Here is a 20,947-nt window from a genome sequence, read left to right on the forward strand (position 1 = left end):
AATTTCGCATGCTGAAACTCTACTATGACCATAGCATAAGTCATATCAAAAAGAAGTTATATTTCTTAAAAATAATTTACAAACAGAAACGTTAAACTAGTAAATTAAGCTTAATCTCATTTAAAATACAAAAAAGTGTAGACGAGTACAATGTATTGACTATTATTGATGTTTGTTAGATCACGATAATCTAAGGCGAGTGAAAGTTTTTAATTCACTTTCTAGACTTTATATAAATAATTAATTCATTATTTTTCAGAAGTAACATCCACATGTTAATGTGCATTTTTAAAGAAATCATTTTTAAATTTATTGTTTTTAAACAAAGGATTTAGCAACTTGCATCTTTTTTTTTTTTTTAACAAATTTATTTTGCAAAAAATAAAAAGCCCTGTATGAGATTGCTTTTCATGTTTATTTAAAAAAAATGATAAAAGTGTATTATGGTTATATTATTATTACACAAAACACTGTGCTGTTTTCACCCCCAAAATCAGCATAACTTAAAATATAATGCTGACAGTGTTTAAGAGTCTTTACATTTTCAATGAACAATGATTTATTATTAATACACTTCCATTTTAGGAACATTATTTCTCAGTTTTGCTCTTTTTAGATAAAATTTTCAGATCAACATTTCATTTAGGCTTAGTTGTAACTTCTGCACAATCAGCACTTGTTGATTAGCAACAATTAAACAAAAAAAGCAGTTTTAACCATTTTGCTTTTTTGAAAACCTACCTACCTAGTATTTTTGAAATAGTCTAATATAAACAAATGTTTTTTTTACTTCTATTTAATTTAGTATTAAGCCATTTTAGCAAAACATACCATCAATTAATTTTTTAACAGTTTGTTGTGGTGTTCTGACTTTTTTTTGTTGGTCAGTTTTAATATGCTAGAAGAATAAGGGCTGAAATATGAACTTTTGTTTTTATGGCTAGCACATAGACTGAAGTGGTTTGGTTTTGAAAGATTTTCAAGAGGCCAATTTAAGCCACACAGAGGTGTTTATAAGGGCTAATGTGAGTGTCCTTTAAAGCACCCTCTTCACCATCTGCCTTAGTCAAGTGCTCTCATCCAATAAAAAGTGCTAATACTACTTCCTCTCAGTCACGCAACAATCAAACATGTATCTATATGCACATGACTTCCTATCTCAACTTTGAGCATTAAAGTTTCTGACCCTTTAGCTTCAAGCATGACATTTACTAAAGATCTCCATGGCAACCAGACATAGAGGGCTAATTTAGGACTAGCATAATCCAGCAAACAGTTTTGCTCTATCTTGCTCTTGCACCTTATGCAAGTTGTGATTCTTTAGGATTATATAATTAATTATATTTACAGACCTCCTGAGTTAGAATGTGCACATGATACCTAAAATATTTAAGTTTTGTGTGTGGTTAATGTGTGCACTATATGTGCCCTACTGTATCTGACAAAAATAGCAGCACATACTCAAGTCGACTTTAGTTTATAGGATAGACAACTTGATCAAATATTTTGTTTGAGGTACTGATTTGTTGCACTTTAATTTAAGAAGATAATTACAAAGAATTTTTACTTTACTTTTTTATTGCTGACTTTGATTCAGTACAAAGAGAGGGCAGGACATAGAGTAGCCCCTCTCCTATTTAAAAATCAATCAATAGCATTTAGGATTATCACACCTTTGCCAGTGAGAGTGGCTGAACTCAAGCGCATCAAATGAAAAGCACATGAGAAGTATCTTGAAGGGGGTGGGGCATGTCAGATACTAGACAGCATTTGATTGGTCTATATTTGATGAGAAACTGAAGTATGAGATGACGTGGGGAAAAAAATGTTGATCCAATTAGGCAGAAGTGACAAACTGTAAGCTTTACATGTTAATATCGGTTTTATATCTTCAAATTGCAAATTTGTCACTGTTTTGTTGCACACTACTAATAGATATCTTTAAAACTCACATGCTGATACTAACATCTAAAAATGTTTTTTTTTTAATTTCACTTGAACTTTTAAGGCTTAATAATAAATCGAACAGACGAGTCATAAAAAGTCACCCCCTCACAGTTGTCATGAAGGATAGTATTAGCTATATACATCAAAATGATTCACTTTGGTATTGGCTACAGGAGGAAAAATGGGTGATTGATGCTTAGGTTCAATCCCAGTTCTACGCCTTAGCCCTACCTCTCATTTTGCGTGTTCACATGGAGTAGGGTCGTCCCAATTCTCTCTGTATTTTTAAATTATTTTTCAGGACCACACTCCAAACCAAGGAGTACAAACATTACTCAGAATACGCATCTACAACAACAGCATGGCTGCACGTGCCAGTCAGGAGGTGCAAAACTAGGATTTTTTTGTCATTATTGCAAATTTTTACAACAAGCAACCATTTGCTTTAATGAATTTATAATTGTGTTTGTGTTAAAAAAAAAAAAAAAGCTAAATTTCGCTTTTTAATACCTGCAATAATAACAACTTCCATATAGTAGTCCCACAACATACTTTTACATCTGTCAATCGATAACCCTCGAATACCTTGCCAGAATACAGAGTACCAGCCACTAGAATGCCCTTGAATGAGCTTTTTTTACAGTGTCTGGTATAATGTTAATGTTGTTGTTATTTGTTTACATAATCAATATGTCCACTGTGTAATTGCACATTACAGTTAAGAGTTTATTGCCACATTACGTTGTTTTGATATCATGATATCGTTGCCTTCAGCGGTTTCCAGAAAATTAAATATCAAAAAATAAAGCAACTTGAATAACTACAGCAGTCACCGTTGTCATCAATTTTATATAAAGTAAGAGCTCGCAACAACATATGACGACATGTGCTAGTGTTATAGTGCTGTTATATTTCTTAGGAGTAAAGGGTTTTGTAGCCTTTCCCTTTCCATTTTCAAGGGCCAAGGGGTATGGGTAAAATAGAATTGGGACTTGGTCTTAATGTGAACATATTGACTGATAGTCAAGATGATTCAAAGTATCGGGATGACCCTGTGTCATTAGTTTCAGCAGTTATCTGGGAATAGCACACTTTGGAATGTTGTGACTGACCAATCAGAATTAAGTATTCCAGAAAGCAGTGTAATAAATGATATTATGCATGACGGTGCATGGTATATGCCAGCTGTATCATAAAGTTGCACATATGTGCGCCCTGTCTTTGAACACCCTTGTCCCGTTTGAAGATGTGAAAAACCATCGGAGGGTCGCTCTGATGTCAGAACTATAATTGCAAATCAGAAGTGACCTTTTCTCAAAGCGCTCTGCGTGATGTGTGTGTGTTTGTGTCTGTGTGTGTGTGTGTAAGTAATTACACAGAATTCCTCCGGAGGTGCTCTGAAAGAGTTTCCAGGTAAATCTTTCAGCGATAAATATCACAATCCTCGCAGGGAGAAGAATGTATTGTGACCCAAATATCAAAGCTGCAGTTTATCAGTTTTTCGGGGACTATCCTCTGTAATTGTTAGATATGCAAATGAGGGCCACTCAGCCGAGATGAGCTGATGCGAACAGACTGCTGATTATTTTCTTTAATCTCACAAATGTGCGTCATACTAAAAGTGTTACAAAATCGCCCCTTTGAAATTTCTATTAACTTCCTATTTAGACCGCATGCGTCTTCACTGGAGAGTGCTGAATGTTTTTCAGTATGTGTGATTTTCATGCACATGGAGTATGTTGAAGATCTAAAATGTTCATTTGTGACCCAATTAAATTGACTTTATTCTGTTACTAGCACCAAACACACAGTCTCACACTCAGAAGTAACAGGATTAAGATTTGTGATGAGCTTGAGCTCCTCTTCAGTCATCTTCTTTGACACACACAAACACACGTGCGCACACACACACACACACACACACACATACACACACACACACGCACACGCACACACACACACACACACACACACACACACACACACTGGTTCTTGCACCTTTATTGATGAGGCTGTGAATTAAACTGACAGAGAGTGGCTTGTGAATTAGCCGTAGTGGGAATAGCTGTCGATATTCTCTGTCTGTGTGTGTGTGCTGTAATGAGGTGGCCTGATAGCTGGTGTCTGGTGTTTGTGTGGCTATTTTGCAGTGAGAACAAATGCATTTGTCAACATCTCTAACAAAATCATTATTTATTCATTTTCATTTCTATACTTTTTTGTCTGTTTGGGTGTCTTTTTTTTGTAGTTACTGAAGCCCTTATGTTGTAAAGAATGACTTATTTGGTATTAGTAGAAGGACCTCAGAACTTGAAAAAAACTGTTTTGTTTGTTTGTTTGCCCAGTGCAAAGGAATACTTTGTATTTATAGTTACTAATCCAATTCTTAAAATCTTAAAGTCTTAAAATGCCTTAAATTTTAAAAAAAAAGTAGACCTTAAAAAGTCTTAAATCTTCTGAAATAATAGTGTTTTGCAAGTCCTAATTTTCCTTTGTTCATGTACCTACCGAGTCTGGCCATTACCACCCATACAATCACCAACAATACATCTCAATAATACATTTACATTTTTTATTTTAAATATTAAATTTTTTACTCCCTTTACCATAATGGTTATTATTTTTTTTTAAATGTTGTTCATAATAGTCTTAAAAGTGTCTTAAAGTCTTACATTTAACTTGGTGAAACCTGCAGAACCCCTGATTAACATTCCACCAATCATCAAGATAATGTTTAGGTTTGCCATTTGTCACTGTTAGGTAAAAACGTTTTAACCTAAGACTATATTCTGTTATCAGCAATCAAGGCTTTGAATATTATCAAAAATGTTATAACTGTTTAAAGTAATGTCATGTAAATGTAATGTGTATTTATATAGAGCATTTATCGTGTATGGCCATACACCCAAAGCGCTTTACAATCATGAGGGGGGTCTCTTTACACCACCACCAGTGTGCAGCATTCACTTGGTTGATGCGACGGCAGCCACACGACAACGGCACCAGTGTGCTCACTGCACACCAGCTATTGGTGGAGTGAAGAGACATTGATAGAGCCAATTCGGTGGATGGGGATGATTGGGAGGCCATGATAATAAGGGCCGATTGAGGGACTTTGGCCAGGACACCGGGGTTATACCCATACTCTTTATAAGAAGTGCCATTGGATTTTCAATGACCACAGAGAGTCAGGACCTCGGTTTAACGTCCCATCCGAAAGATGGCTCCCACCGATAGTATAGTGTCTCCCCTTCACTTTTACTGGGGCATTAGGACAGACCGCAGGTTGAGCGGCCCCTGCTGGCCTCTCTAACACCACTTCCAATAGCAACCTACTTTTCCCATCCCGGTAGTGACCAGGCTCAGCCCTGCTTGGCTTCAGTGAGTAACCGGTCTTGGGCTGCAGTGTGATATGGCTGTGGCAGTATTTAATTAATTTAAGTATACTTAAAGTATTTAATTACACATGAAGCACAGCTAAACAAAAACAGTAATGAGATTTACTTTGACAAACAATATACAATTGAAGACACTTATTATACTTCCTGTAAAATTAAAATGGACTCTTTTCACATTTCCGTGTTTGTACAATGAATATTTTTTATAATTCTATCTGCTGAAATAATAAAAGAAAAACCTCACAATAGTGTTGTCAAGACTTTCAGAAAAAGGGAAAAAATAGTGAGAGATGATAACAACAGCCAGAAGAGAAAACAACCACAAATTTGCTGTCCTGCCCTTACACTCTGAATTAGAAATGTCATTTTTTAATATAGTATTTCGATGTGAAGATGATATGAAACATGAGTACATACGTAAAAATGTACATACTTAAAAAGCAAATCTGAAGATACTTGTATTCAGGTTAAAGTGCAATGTAAATTCTTAACTAGGTTAATTAGGTTAACTAGACAAGTTAGGTTGATTAGACAAGTCTCTCGGCAACAGTGGTTTGTTCTTTAGCAAATCAAGAACTCCTTGGCAACATTAATAAATTTTTTTTATATAAATTCTAGACAAACTAAATGAAATAAGACTTCTCCAGGACAAAAATACATTATGGGAAGTGCTGTGAAAAAGTGCTGTTTTCCTTGCACTTGGAAAATATTTGAAAAAGACAATTTCACACGTGTTCATAAATGGATTCAAGAAAATTGTATGCATCCGTTTCAGGTCTTAACAGACCAAATGTGTTATCAGGGTTATGGAATAAAGTTTATGATTCTGTCCCTGCAGTGAATATCTCAAGTAAAACCGCGTGTTCTGTTCATCCTGCTGTTGAGAGTCCCAAAGAAACAAGCAGCTGCTCTATTTTTAGGCAAATCCCTGATCATTTCGGTGTGATCTTAACATTTAAGTGCAAATTGTTTCATGAACCTGTCACAATGAAACACAAACTTTTCAAGCAGTCTGCTATTCAAGGATCCTGCAGTTAAAATTGTGCTCAATATAATTCATGTGGTAAGACTGTGTTTATGTATTTATAGAAGAAATTACACAGACAACGCAAAGTGTTGACCATTTTAATTCTAATGGACCGTGAGACAGATTGGAAAACTGACACTGAAATGTATATACTGAATATGAACCCTGAAATGTATACACTGAATTTTAGCCCCCAAAAACGTTACTAATCATTTAAGTGCACCTTGGAGGAAAGTGTAATAAAGAGCTGTGTGAATTTGACCTTTAACAGATCTAGATTTTCCGGGAGAAAATGCATTGAGGTAGTGTGTCTTGTTTAACTTGAGCTGTTTCTAAGGGAGATCTGAAATACAAAATCTGCTCCATTCCTAATGGGACAAATCCTTCTACAAAGGGCACTTCAGAGTAAGCACAACCATGAAGGGTTGTTGTTCCAGAATGAAGGGCCACTTCAGAGGGTCCCTTGGAATTAGTGATGGGCATCTTTCACTCACTTGATTCGTTATGCACATTTGCGACACAAATGATTCAGAAGTGCGATCCAAAGAGTGTTTTTTGGTCCCTTTTCCTCTTATTTTTATTTTTATTTATTTTTTTATTTTGGGACAAAGCCTTTGATGGGATGAGCCAGAATGGAAGGCAGCCAGAGTTTTGGTTTGGAACGTTTCAGTAATGAACCCCTCCTACTTGTTCTGGAGACAAATGCCATTCATGGATGGCAAGTGATGGCTAATGGTCCTTTTTGTGGGCTTGATGATCTACAGCTGGTATTTGCAGTGGCAGATGCAGCCAAAATTAGAAAATAATTGATGTTGGCAGAATAAATTTTTATTGTTATTCTTTCTGAAAACTTATCAGAACAAGTTCTGTCAACATCAATTAGTCTCCCATTATAATTTTAATCAGATTTGATTTGGAAATACTTTTTTTTTTTTCTTTTTTTGGACTTTGTTTTAAAGACAATTGCGTCCACAAGACCAGACCATCTGTAGTATGGTTGGGTATGGCAATTCTGATTCTGCATATCAAATTAAATTCTTATTGATTCTTAGTTAAGATTCCAATATAGAGAGAGAAGGGGGAAAAGAACACTTCAAGAACCAATTTTTTTAACTTCTTGTCACATTAAGCCTGTCGTTAGTAAAGATCAAATGTTCTCTTAACAGTATTTCTGTGTTTTCTGTATATCCAGTTTTCTGGATTACTCGATTCCGAGTGGTCAGCCATGGTATGTTATTCCCAGATAACAACAACTGACATTAAAAACATTCAAATTTGTATGCATCACTGTTTTTGACTGTTTGGCGACATCTTTTGACTGAATAATTTTTAGGTTAGTGTATACTCCGTTCTACTAAGTGGTTTTAATAACTACTGGATTTTAACTCTTTAATTCCCAAAATGTTGTCACTGGTTTGGTGAAAAAACACATTCAATTACTTATTTTCAATACAAAAAGCAATTGTGGATTTTTTAAAAATCTTTTATCACAATCTTGGACATGTAAAACAACATTGCCTTTGATGCGTTTTTTGTGGTATTTTATTTCTCTCTAATTTACTGTTGGTGGCTGTTTTTGCCATTGTCTTCCATTATAATCATTTATTTAATTTTTTTTTTAATTTTTTTTTTTTTTTTACAGAACCATGACACCCTATAATCTTGCATTTTTGGTTGTTGGTGTTCTTCCCTGTTGGGAAGAGGTACAATTTGTAATTACTGTTGTTCAGGAGTTGGCACCATTAACCTTTAAAACAGGCCTGTACAAAAAAGCTTAGATTTACACACATTGAAGTGTGTGTCTGTGAGAGTGACCTTTACGCACTTACCTTGTTGTGTCTGTGAAAATCAAAATGTGCATCACGGCTCACAGAACTACATGGAGTAAACGAAAACTGTTAATTATGCACCATCAAATGTGATTATAATGGAAGTCAATGGGGCAAAAACAGCCATCAACAGTAAATTAGAAAGAAAAAAATTAAATCTAACAATGCATCAAGGCCAATGCTGTTACTAATCATTCACATGTCCAAGACTGTGATAAAAGAAAAAGCTCCAGTCGACAATTAGTTTTTATTTTGAAAATAAGTCATTTTACTAGTCTAAAATCATTTATGAATTTGGCAATTAAAGAGTTTAAAAAAGTTTTTAAAAAATTAAACAGTTTAGTAGTTTTGATTAGGATTTAGGTTGATTCACAGATTTGCGAATGCAAATGCAAAAACATTTGTTTTATAAATATTAAGTAGATGCATTTTTACAGCAGTTAAATTCAATGGGTGTTTTCATGCCTAACATAATAAAAGGGTTGTGAATTTGAACAGCGCACAAGGGTTAATTATTCAAATTAATATATTTTTAAATAAACTAGAACACATTGTCCTTGTAGCTGCCAAAATGTATTTAATTGTGATCACTATTTAAAAAAAAAAAACAACATGGATTGTCAGTTTATCCTGAATTATACAGCTAAAATTAGAAGGTGACTGTCTTTTCATCTGTTTAGTACCTTAGTACTTGTGTGTGAGATGCTGCTGTTTCTAATATTATCTGGATCGGGTGCGTTGTCACAGGACTCATGAGTGGGAAAGTTAAATGGTGCATTACGTTAGATCAAGTCAGTGTTGAACTAAATGTTTCATTATATTAAAAGTACTCCCTTGCTCAATATCTTTACCACAGGTATTGCATTTTGGCAATTTTAGCATTTTTGTATTTTTAATTTTTTATTTTTTTTGTACAAATTCATTCATTTTCTTTTCGTCTTAGTCCCTTTATTCATCACTCAACTTATTTAGCATATGTTTTTTACACAGCGGATGCCCTTCTAGCTGCAACACATCACTGTCAAACATCCATACACACTCATTCACAATACAGACAATTTAGCTTACCTAATGCACCTATACCATGTCTTAGAGCTGCACAATTAATCGTAAAAAGATCGCGATCTCAATTCGACCCCCTAGATGATGTTAATCCAGCATTTCTACGATTCTGTCAATCATATTTTCAAGTTCGAGAGAGAAGCAATGGTGGCCGCACAAGTCTTCACATTGTTTTACTATGTTGTTTAGCATTGTGGATACTTCCAAATGATGATGAAAGAGTCACATACTGTATTTATAAGATATAATTTACCCCAAAAATGTCATCTTCATGTAATGTATTTGCGACCGCAAAATCACATGTGACGTGAGCTGACTGTCAGCTGTTAGGGAGGGCGGGCGTGCCACCTCAGAAAGAAGTTTACTTCAGTGAACAGAACCTGCATAGTCTGTGTATGACAGGTAATAAAGTTGTAAATAATATTCAGTTTGTGGCACAGAGTGATCGTTTGGGAGCCGTGCGGGAAGTGAACCGCTCTTAGCCGTGAAAATAAAACCGAAAGCGCACACAGTGTTGCAAGATAAAGCTGACTGATTCCAGCCCAAAAAGTATCCAAAACCCGCCGAAATGCAAAAATACCCACCCAGTCTTCTGTATTAACGAAAATCATGTCAGTGATACATTTTAAGTAGAAAATGACAGATTGTAAGCATATGCCACAAACACAATAATTCAACATCAGAAATATCATCAGCATTAATGACCAGGACAAATCTAAAGTCTGTTCAAGCCCACCATTCCCAGTCAAATTTAGCATTTTAACCAACAGTACAGCTTCACATAGCCTATTGCTGTTTTACTACATGTTTGAGAAAAACAATAATAATAACCCACTCATATTAACCTTTATTTTATAGCTACAGTATCGTGAGAAAATCATGATCTTTATTTTAGGCAAAAAAGCCAGACTTTTTGCCAGAATCGTGCAGCTCTACCATGTCTTTGGACTTGTGGGGGAAACCGGAGCACCCACACAAACATGGGGAGAACATGCAAACTCCACACAGAAATGCCAACTGACCTAGCTGAGGCACGAACCAGTGAACTGCTTGCTGTGAGGCAATTGTGCTACCCACTGCTCCGCCGTATTCCCCATTATTTACAAATTAACCAAAATTCTTCAAGTTTATGGCATGTGCGAAATAAGATGAAGAGCTTGTCGCAGGTCCAGGCAGATAGACACAACTGTGAAATGCTCTCCGCCATTCACTTCAAGAGAATGACTGACTGGAAAGTTTTTTTCCTTTTTCCTACTGGCTTGCTTTGTTTGGGACGCTTCAGTGTTTGGACTTTCAACAGTGAAAATTAAACTACACTGAATGGAACTAAACTGAACTACAACTCAGAAAACTGGTCTGACACAGTTTTAATTTACTAGAACAGGGGGGCCAACCCTGTTCCTGGAGAGGCACCTTCCTGCAGGTTTCAGTTGCAACCCATATCAAACACCTACCTGTAATTATCGCATGGTGTTCAGGTCCTAATTAATTAGTTCAGGTGTGTTTGATATGGGTAGCAACTGAAATCTGCAGGAAGGGGGCTCTCCAGGAACAGGGTTGGCCACCCCTGTACTAGAATGTCTATGTTAAGCTGCTTTGACACAATCTACATTGTAAAAGTGCTATGGAAATAAAGATGAATTAAATTTAATTAAATTGAGTTGAATTGAAAAGTCAGCAATCGAAGTGCATGCATTATATCAAAAACCCCGGTCTTTGAAAATTGAATCTAGTTCCCAATACCCAACCCTAATCTGTAGCTGATCAGATCTGGTCAATTTTAGCTGAGATGGTATAGTTTTTGAGACTGTGGAAGATGTATTGCTTGTTTTTTCAGCATAAGAACAGTAAGACAGAATAGTGAATATCTGCAAAAATTCTTGTGCCAGGTGTACTGTTGCTTTGTTGCAGGAGAGACCAGATTGAGTCCACTTGCTTCTTCTGTTATCTCTCTTTTTTTCCTTGTCTCAAAAAATCCCTTCTCTTTTGGGCACTTTAATGTCAGAGTAGCCATTCTGACCCTCAAAATGAAAAGGTTTGAGCAGAAACTGCTGGTTTGGCAGCAGGGGCTCTCTGGCGCTTTCAGAGATGTCTTTTTCTGCTTCTTCATAATGTGTGGCATGGCCTTGCAAACCGTTCAGTTGCTTGGTTTCTTTGTACTGTCCAGTATAAAGCCTCATCTCTCTTCCCAAGACCCTCTTCTCTGCAATCTATTGTCCTCGAGGTTTTCGTTTTGGTTTTATTTAGCAGCGGTTTGGATTGGGACACACTTTTTCTCACCAGTGTAAGATTAAACTGTCATTGCAGTCAGTTCTGTCAAGTTAAAACGCTTCTCAGGCGGTTCACCTCTGCTCTAATGTTTTATTTGTCTTGACACATTTCACGTTTCGCCTGTGTGAGATGATTAAGAGAAGCATTACATGATCAGAGCTGCTCTGGGGCAAACAGCCCCTATCATACTCCAACAGTCAGCCTGTATTTTGTTCTGTCTCTGCTTGATAACACGAACAAAAAGAAGATCTGTTTATAATTAGGCAGTTTGTGACTCAGTAAGATTAAATACCCCATGACTACAGTGGAACTTATTAAGAGTGATAACCTGATAATTCAGATCATTCACCCTTATTCATTACATCTCAGTATAGCTTTTACTGTGCTCAGGAACACTCCAAAAGAAGCACTTAGCATATATGGTATCAACCTACTTTAAAAGATCAATCAGGGATTTATTAGCTCATTTCAAGGAATCGGATTCGAATCACTCGATTCGACTGAATTGAGTCAGACTGAATCAAATTAAAAGCTTTACATTTTATCTACAGTAGCATTTGTCCAGCAAATAGAAAACATTATATTTTACCAATCTTGTTAAATATTATTCCAATAGCCAACGATAATAAAAAAACTTTTGGGTTAAATTTTAGCAACGTAACAAAATTTACAGCTCTAGGCAACGACTAAGAATCACTGAACCCGATATGCCAGTGAGTTCCCACAGAATAGATCATTAGCCTCTCACTCAAAAATGACAAGTTAAGATAGCTTTCCTGTTTTGTACTAGGACTAACAGGAAAATGGAAAGTTGCTATTTTCTAAGCCGTTATGTCTAGCTACCATACTCTTATTCCAGCGCAATAATCAAAGATCTTGTTTCTGTACTATGCCTGCAACATGCACAATCATATTACGTAATGGCTGAAAATAATCCCTACCCGGGAATCCTACAAATGTCTTCATGGTTGCAAGGCAGGGTCCCTGCAGCAATTTATTGAAACTCTTTGGTCATTTTTGAGTCATGCTAATGGTCTAATCCAGGGGTGGGCAAACTCAGTCCTGGAGGGCCGGTGTCCTGCACAGTTTTGCTCCAACACTAATCAAACACACCTGAACATGGTAATCAGTGTTTCCAAAATCACTAGAAATCTATAAGCAGGTGTGTTTGATTAGAGTTGGAGCTAAACTGTGCAGGACACCGGCCCTCCTGGACCGAGTTTGCCCACCCCTGGTCTAATCCAATTCAATGATCTATGCTAAGCTAAAATTGCTCCCATCAGACCTTGAGTTTGGCTAAATGGATTATTTTTTCATTCATTTTCTTTCCGATTTAGTCCCTTTATTAATCCGGGGTCGCCACAGCGGAATGAACTGCCAACTTATCCAGCAAAAGATTTTTTTACACAGCGAATGCTCTTCTAGCCGCAACCCAACACTGGAAAACACTCAGACACTCCCGCATTCACACATACACCACAGCCAATTTAGCTTATTCAATTCACCTATAGCGCATGTATTTGGACTGTGGGGGACAGCAGAGCAGACCCAGGTGAACGAACACGGGGAGAACAAACTCCACACAGAAATGCCATCTGACCCAGCTGGGGCTCGAACCAGTGACTTTCTTCTGTGGGGCGATCATGCTATCCACTGTGCCACTGTGACGGCCCTAAATGTTTAAAAAAGTAAAGTGTTCCTTTAAAATGGCACTATGTATTTTTCCATTTACCTTTTACATGTTGAACTGTATCATACTCAACCATGTGCTGGCTTAGTGCCATTTTTGCTGTGCTTTGTCAATAATGGACCTTTTATAGTACAGCAGTATAGACTGTATCCACTCAGACCTCATTTTGATTGTCTGCACTGGAGAACAAGAAATGTCTGTATTTGAAGTACAAATAATCAGAAATTCATTGGCCTGAGTCCATGTGGGCTCCACAAGATTAAAGTTGTCATCACAATGATGAACCATTTTTCATCAAATTTTCACAGACATTGTTGAGTAATTTCAGTCAGAATCCACACAATCAGGAATTTCCTTTAGGCCAACGATTTTCACATGCTGATTTTGGAGTGGGTTCAAGTCGGTTATGCAAATTTTCTGCATTGATTAAACACTTCTTGGTTTGAAAGCAACTTTTCTATGCTTGACAAATAGTGAGCTTTTGTACCTGCAGAAATTGGCAGAATTGTGATGGATGGCAAGTTGAAGCTCACCGTTCAAGATCCAGTTTTTCTGCTTTTCTGTGAATAAACCTAGATATATCATAATTCATAAAGGGATATAAATTTGTAGCATAAAAAAGCAGCAGTGTCTGATTCTGTGAGTAAGCACTTTCGTTATTGTGACTGTAAAAGAAACCTTGATTCGAGACAAAAATTTCCTGTCTATATTGTGTTATGGGAGATGGTTAAAAAAGGCATGCAAATTAAGTATTGGAGTCAGCATGATAACCGGAAAATAGGTATTAGAAACCTGCCCAGCTACTGACCTCACAAGTTATTCAGCAAAAGGGGTTCTTTGGCCTGAAAGCATCACCCGAAGACAAAAGAGTCGTTGAGACCTTGCCCGTAGCATTTGCATCGTTTTGGCTGGGGCAGTAATCAGAAAGACAAAAGTTTAATGTCTCTCATGGCTGGGCTGTTAATGAAATGATATAATTAAAAAACAAAGAATATAACTTTTCAGTTATATGTTGATTATTGATCATTTGAAATTAGATTATAGAAATTTTATATTTCCACAATCCTTTATGTATGTGTGTCAGTTGAAGCCACAATAAGCGCCAGGGCCGGTGTGTGACTCCTTTTTAGCTCTGGAGTTTCAAACCTTAGACCGGCCCACCTCAGTCGACTACTGACTATATTAAAACAACGTCATTTCCAATTCAGTTTCAAATGACACTAACATGTTTTTTTCAAGGACACAGCTGCTTTAGAACTTCAAATGTTTTTCATAAATATGAGAACATTAATTCTTTATAGATATCCAGTCCTTTGAAACGGTCATCACACACACAAAAAAATATGTACCCCTACATAAGTAACCCAAACAGTATTTTATGTCTTGAAAAAAAAAAATGAAAAAAAAAATTATACTCTGGTAAGGTTTGAACTCGGATTGGCAGCGTCGTAACGTAACGTGCTAACCACTAGACCACGATGGTACTATTAAACATTGCACTGTTATCTGCTGCTATTAATAACTACTCTTTTTTTTTTTCACCCTACTCTTTTTCTCCCCTTTTTAGATTTCTGATCAAGTTATGTCAGATTTATTAATGTAGTGAATCATCTGATTTTAGTTTAGCAGGTGTAATATTCATTAATATTAATTCATATTCACTGAGGCGCTGTTTGGGGTGGAATTATCATTAACCTGCGGGCTGCATTTTGCTCACGGGGCTGTGAGAAAATAAATAAAAGGGGTGGAGCTGCTGCAAAATAATGAATAAAAAGAATGAGGTTATAGTCAAATAAACAAATAACTAGAAAAAAGTGCAACTGCTGAGAGTGCAAGCAGCTAGGGACGCAGCCAAAAAAAACGACCGGCCCACCAGCAATTCTCCCGGTTCTCCCGATCAGCCTATCCGGGCCTGATAAGCCTGCAGAGTGAATTTTTTAATTCATATTGGTGGTTTATTCAGAGTAATGTAAACATGTGTCCTCTGGTCATTAATAAATGTCTTGTAAAAGACAACCAAAGAAAGAGGGGAAAATGCAGCACTGTATTTAATAGAGCATGTAAATTAAATGAACTACACCATCAAAACAGTCTAGAATGTCATATTATTAGCTGAGTGTACTGTAGATAAACAATATTGACCAAATATTGGCCAGTTTACTTTTAACCTTTATTTACTTGCAAATCAACAAATAACTGTAGATGCTTGATTGCTTGACATGCTTGCTGTTTAAAAGTAAAGAAATAAAAATTCTTACAATGCAGTTATATTGTTTCTATAAACTCAATGAAATAAATCCTTAAATATAAAAGCAGTCTTAATTGACCAATCTAATGGAGTTTTTTTTTTTTTTTTTTTTGCATCAAAAGTATTCAGAGCATAGATTAAGGTCCCATAATGCAATTTGAAGGTGTGAAGGTGAAGGTGTAAATGTGTAGATGTAAAGTAAAATTAGCACTCCCTACATGCAGTGACAGAAATAAAATGTCTTACTTTGAAATGTCCAGTAAAATTTTCAAGTAAAAGTGCCATTACATAAAGTGCAAGTAAATCCTTTATTAAAGTGAAAGAAAACCCTTAAAAGTGTTTGTCAGGTCTACCCTGTAGCCTAATGACAGATGCTTTCAGCTTAAATTGTCCAAAACATTTACAGCAATATTATGGTTTAAAAAAAGAACATTGTATTAGCCTACTGCACAGGCCTATCTATGTAGCAAATGAAATGAAACACAACGTCACACTATTGCGCATATGAAGATACATTTGGCAGTCAGTCTTTGGGCCCTATCATACACCGGTGGAGGGTGTGATTTGTTGCTATTTTCAATGAGTTGTTGCTATTTTTAATGATTTGTTGTTAATGTTTTGCACCACGTTGTTTAGATAGCAAAATAGTCTTAAAAAGAATAAATAGTGTAAAGTAGGTGTATTAAGTGCTTTGCTATTTTGAGGCAACTGAAAAAAAGCTGATATAATTATTTTTTGACCACACTTAGTTATTATTTTATTGTTCATTTAATTGCTAGAAATTAAACTGAATTTAGAAATGGTTTTGAAATAAATTTTTGAGTTTAAACAAAATTAAATATGTAGGCTAATGGATGTCTTTAGTGGAATGAATTTCCACCATTTCTTTACTCTATTAAAATAAAGGAGTAACTTAGAGAATACAAGTAATGTTAAGAAGGCGAATGAAGGAGGCTTGTTCTATATCCTCGCACTGCAGATGGTCTGTTAAACTTTTTTTTTTCTCACTAGTGAAGCATTCATTTTTTCTACTTACAAAGTCCATGTAAAAAGCAAATGGACAATGTCACGACACAACTAACTCTTTGAGGGAATGGGAAATGAGACTCTGATTGGTTTAAGGCACGTTATGCTCAACATACCCATAATTGAGAATAAGCACAAATCTGTTAGACCATTGCTTAAGGGGCAGACTATGTTTTTTCATCCTTAAAATAGCAAAAGGGGATTCGGACACGCCCTTAATGCTTTAGACTTTGCGCTTAGATCGTTAAAATAAACCCCTTTAGTTAAATTAATGTGAGTGTACTGCATTGTCCCCACATCTTGATGCTCATGAAAAGAATAGCATGTGCAGTGAATTGGGGCTAAATCACTGTCATTCATGAATAAATGATATTTTTTCAGTTTTACACAATATAATCCTCCATGATGCCATTACACAAAACTTAAAGCAAATGTCAAATTAACACATTGTTAATATTTTTTTTAAGTTCATTATTTGGTCCCCATGTTTTATGGGGTAGCTGAGCTCCTCTTAGCTCCCCAATAGTTCTCACCTTGGTCTACAATGTAAAAAATAAATCCGTAAAATTTACGGTAAAAAAACGGCAGCTGTGGTTGCCAGTACATTACCGTTAAAAATACGGTAAAACCGTAAAAGTAATTTTTCATTTTTGCGGTTAATTACCGTATTTTATTAATTTATAGCGGTAATATGTCTGTATTTTGAATGATCAACATCTGCACATCTTTTGCTACACAGTTAGACATGTTAGCACACCCACATGCAGGTGGTGATGAGAAAGTTACATAATGAGCCAATGCTCATCACAATCAACTTCTCCCACAAGCAGAAAAGAGTATCAGCATATAGAAGGTGCTCAGTGTCATCCACACAGCTACTAAACACCAGTATGGTAACACTCATAAAATTAAAGTCATAAAATAAACATTGTTTATAAACATTAGATGTAACATAAATCTCTAATGTACATAACTAATGGGGAAACAACTAAAAAGATCCATAATAATGTCAACCAAATACATAAAAGGTTATGTACCATGCAGGGAATTCTGGGAAAGTCAATTTATGGGTATTCGCCGTACATATTAGGGAACATACCGTTAACCAAGTTACGGATTTGTACTGTAGCATTTTTACAGTTTTTTTACCGTTGAAATCACAACCATTTTTTACATTGTAGTCAGTGTACTGTACCAGTTGTTCTTCAACTGCCCAAATATTCTATCGTCACTTGTTTGCCAAATCCAGAACAAAACCTGCTCTACGTTTCAATTAAAAATCTAAATTCTGCTTTACTTTTTAAAACTCCTTTTCTTCTTGGTGTAATGGTCTCAGTTGATGATGATGATATTGCAACGGAGGAGCTGGTCAGCGCTGAACAAAGAACAACTTTATCCTTTCTTTTTGCCACATTTTCACTCTGTCAGCACAGAGTCCGTCTTCACCTCTCTCTCAATTTTTCTTTCTCCAGCTTTCATTCCTTTAGTCTCTGCTTTCCTTTAGAGGATTGAGAGTAAAAGCTTACATCAGCCTCCCCCCCTTCCACTTGATGAAGGACTGCGGGTGTAGAGGTTTTCGCCCCCTCCTGGAGGTGTTTGTGCATTTAGACTGTTGTTGTAGCCAAGTTCATATGGCTCTTGATTAGAGGTCAGAATCTCTCTGAAGTTATGCACTCTCTTGTTTTTTTTACCCACACACAATCTCTAGCAGTTATATAGTCAAGTAAAAAATAGACACACACACACACATCAGTGAAACATCCACTATGTGTAATAGATGACTTGACACTAAAAACACTGATTTCAGCATATGGTCCTAGTGAACTAATCTTAACAATCTGTTGCAGCAGAGAGTTTGAGACCTAAAAATGGTGTCGCTCGGGCATCCAAATATTTCTCTGTAATAGATCCAGTCTTTACTGATCCCTGTGCCACCGTGAAGGCAGCGGGTTATTACGGCAGAGCAGTTCAGCAAATACCAGTGGGACTCGTTGGCACAAGCTTTCTTTATCCACTTATGGCAATCAAGAAGCGGCTGCAGTTTCAGACTGATTTAGGATGACAAGTAACGTGGGCATGCCTGCCTCTGCCAGCCCGCAGAAATGCCATAGCTAACAAGAACATTGTAGTCATTACAGTTCATGCAAGGCTTTCCCATATTCCCTTATCTTATCGCTCCCATATCCCTTAAGCGCCATTTCGGTTCGAATTGATGCATTAAATGAGCAGAGGTTTATCTTGCCAGACTTTTATAGAACTGTTGACCTGTTTCAGGAATAGTAAATACTTATCAATGGCGGGCAGCAAATCCCTTCTTTCACAGTGCTCTGAGACGGACGGAGCTGTTGTTTGAGGCAATTTTGTCACCCTTTGTCTTCATTTTGTGCATTCCACGTTATGAACAAATGAAATCTGTGAAGCAAAATAAAAATAAGGTACACTCGCATTGCTTATCTCTTATTTGTCTTGTCGTCACACTTGTTGGACTTCACACACACATCGGTTGTTTATTCCTACACTTAAAAAAATATTGCCAGTTTAAAGAAAAAAAAGCGTACGCAAATATTTGTCTTTTTTGTTAAGTATATTAAACTGAATTTATTTGTGTTTGTCCATTTTCAAGTAAAAGAAAGATTACTTCTAATTTATTTCTTATAAATTAACATTTATGAAGTGCAAATAAAATTAGTTAGATTATTTTAATGGTTACAAAATTATACAAATTTCCCAGATGATAATTAATTAAACATCGTAAACTCGGTTTAGTAAAGTTTTATAATGGTGTAGATGTATTCAATAGCCATTATAAACTTAGTAATCATCATTTATCATGCTATTTATTTCCTCTTTCCATTAGAAGATGAAACTAGAACTCTTCTCTTTTGTTAGTTTTGTACATACAGTTCACACAAAAATGAAATTCTTCATCATTCATCAAATTTTTTACTTAACGGTCGATTCTTAAAGCCTCTTGGAGTTTGTTTCTTCTGTTGAACACAAAAGATAATATGATATATAAAAAGTGCTGATAGCTGGCTTTTGTTGACTTCCATAGATTTTGTTTTGCACGGAAGTCGATGGGTGTCTTCAACCAGCATTTTTCAAAATATCTTTTTTTGCTTGACAGAATTTAAAATCACAATTGGAAGAATAAATGATGTGGTCCTTTTCAATTAGTTATCTTTTTAAGTCCAGTTTAAAGCTGTTCTTTTTTACTTTACTTTTACCTTTAGTAAGATTTTGGCCAGATGCTTGGACATTTATAATTAAGTATACCTTCACTCAGAATTTACTCCCAATTTCAACCTTTTGAAAGAAGAAAGGCATTTTAAAAAGTAGTTTACCCTTTAAGGTGTGAATCTTTAAAACACATTCTCAATGTACAACCTCTAAACAAACTCTTTTGAAAAAGCTTCAAAGTGTTATTTCAGTTCTTTAGGCCATCCCAAATTCTATGCATATACAAGACCATTAAGGAAATCCCTAGCTTAGGGTACACAGACAGTACAGTTTTAGTCCCGTGGACTAAAAACAGTCCAACAAAAATGTAATCATTTTCAAACAACAAGCAAGACCGTTTTCTCAAAGCAGGGCTTCCAAACTTCGGGCCACAATGTTCTCTTTCCTGGAGAGTTTAACTCCTTCATAGAACTTTCTAGTAATCCTAAAGAGCTTGAACAGCTTGTACAGGTTGGTTTGATTTGGTTTGGAGCTGAACCCCATGCTGCATCCCAATGTACCACCTTATAGTATACTCTAAGAAAGTACACACTTTTGAGTGTGTAAAAGAAAAGTACAACACTTTAGGACAAATACTACATCATACCTGTGTATCAACTGTGTTTATGGTCTTGATGCCAATAGCATCATCCAGATATCTTTTTATATAACATTTATTTGGGAAATAAAGTAACACATTAATGACCCCAGATTAATAAAGGAACTAAGCAGAAAATGAATGACTGAATGAATGAATAAATGAGTAACCCATTAATCTACCTTTCTCATGGGTCTTTCATGCAGACAGATCTTTGCTTTATGATGCTTTTAAAAGTTTGTCCAAACATGTCTTTATAAAAAAATATGTAAATATTACAGATGAACTGAAATGCAGATAACATTCGATTAAATGTTCACTTTGTCTGAGTAGATATTAAGTTCAAATTATTCAAACCTCTTTACTTGATCATCTCCACTTAGCAATCAGTCTTTTGAATTTGCAATGTTTTTGTCTTTTTAACCACCTAGCCTATCTTGGTTGTTTTTTTTATTCACAATTTTTATTAGCAATGTGTTGTGGGTAATGTAGTGTCATGGATACTAATAATATTTGCAAATAATAATAAAGATATTTTTCAGCAATACTAAATTTGACACCTTACGTTGAGTTGTACACCTGCACCACCTACATTTAGACCAAGCAAATCAGCAAAACTTTAATAAATGAAC

General features: G+C 35.8%; 1 protein-coding gene across 2 annotated transcripts in view; it reads left to right on the plus strand.

The window, feature by feature from the left end:
• atrn (attractin) overlaps positions 1 to 20,947 on the plus strand; it is a 176,170-nt gene that overhangs the window by 133,674 nt on the left and 21,549 nt on the right. Inside the window, exon 25 of one of the 2 annotated variants that reach the window (XR_012388707.1) lies at positions 13,837 to 14,286. The exons of the other annotated variant lie outside the window; for it this stretch is intronic. The gene's annotated coding sequence lies outside the window, so the exon portion shown is untranslated. Of the gene's footprint in view, positions 1 to 13,836; positions 14,287 to 20,947 lie in introns of those variants that run through there. 2 annotated transcript variants of the gene reach the window in all.

This window comes from Danio rerio, chromosome 13, assembly GCF_049306965.1.
Source record: "Danio rerio strain Tuebingen ecotype United States chromosome 13, GRCz12tu, whole genome shotgun sequence".
Lineage (NCBI taxonomy): Eukaryota > Metazoa > Chordata > Actinopteri > Cypriniformes > Danionidae > Danio > Danio rerio.